Source organism: Perkinsus marinus (genome assembly GCF_000006405.1).
Source record: "Perkinsus marinus ATCC 50983 genomic scaffold scf_1104296951108, whole genome shotgun sequence".
Taxonomy (NCBI): Eukaryota; Perkinsozoa; order Perkinsida; family Perkinsidae; genus Perkinsus; species Perkinsus marinus.
The window spans coordinates 1-1,174 of record NW_003209410.1 but is presented as its reverse complement, the minus strand read 5'-3'; the positions used below and the strand labels follow the sequence as shown (position 1 = coordinate 1,174).

General features: G+C 47.6%; 2 non-coding genes across 2 annotated transcripts; both read left to right on the top strand.

Annotated features, from left to right (window-relative positions):
• Positions 1–712: 712 nt before the first annotated feature.
• On the top strand, positions 713–785 carry Pmar_PMAR004923. Its single transcript has one exon. It is a non-coding gene; the product is annotated as a tRNA-Lys (tRNA).
• Positions 786–954: 169 nt separating this feature from the next.
• On the top strand, positions 955–1,027 carry Pmar_PMAR004922. Its single transcript has one exon. It is a non-coding gene; the product is annotated as a tRNA-Asn (tRNA).
• Positions 1,028–1,174: the final 147 nt, after the last annotated feature.

The following is a 1,174-nucleotide window of genomic DNA, read 5'->3' as shown; positions in this document are numbered from 1 at the left end:
GGTGGTTCGAACCCATCGTGGAGCGTTTGTCCTTTCTGAATCATTCTATCGTTCGATTGAGCAGTTTCATATAATCTGAAAAACGAGAAGACTCTGATGGTACAAGGGAGCGCCCCCGTCCCTGGACAATGTTCTTTTGTACTGTCAAACGAGTATGGGCGATCCAAACGGGTGAACATTGCTCGAGGGAGCGGAGGGAGAGCTGGATCGGAATAGGCTTCGCTCGATCAGATCGCAGTTCTACATGTGCTGGAAATGGATGAGCTCGGACGAGCGCGCAATATGGGATTAGAGCCGTACATCTAAGTGGATAACATTGAGATGCAACTTGCAGCCTCGTCTTGCTGCTTCTCACGCTATTCTGATCATTTGAGTCGTATAGGAACTGCGCACGATCACGAATGGAATGACCACCGTTTGGTGATTGGTGACACGAAGTTTAGGATATCAATGAGCCTGCAAGTTACGATCTATGTTTATCTATGGTATCACCAATCACCCCCCACCCCATAAGGAACGTCCTGACTCCCCAGCTAGTCGTGGAACTCATCTCGAATAGGATGAACATAAAACTGCGGTCTCACGGGCATCGGAAATATCGCGCATTTTTTGCTCTCACTCACGTAAATACTGATATGGATAAAGAGGGCGATGATGAGGCCTCGATTTGGTAAGGTCGGGCGGACCAGCTCTTGCCCAATCCGGTTGGTTGGCCCGTCTAGCTCAGTCGGTAGAGCGCAAGGCTCTTAACCTTGTGGTCGTGGGTTCGAGCCCCACGGTGGGTGATATATCTGATCTTTTTCTTGTCAATTCTATGTTCTGATAATCGCGAATTCCTTGTGAAAACCTGATGTTGTCATAGTGACCTTGCTTAGGGAAATCAAACCCTGATGAGCTCTCAAAATGTGTTGCAGTATAAAAAAAAGAAAGAAGCTTCATATATAGTATTTTAGTGCTCCGCTAGCTCAGTAGGCAGAGCGTGTGGCTGTTAACCACAAGGTCGGTGGTTCGAACCCATCGTGGAGCGTTTGTCCTTTCTGAATCATTCTATCGTTCGATTGAGCAGTTTCATATAATCTGAAAAACGAGAAGACTCTGATGGTACAAGGGAGCGCCCCCGTCCCTGGACAATGTTCTTTTGTACTGTCAAACGAGTATGGGCGATCCAAACGGG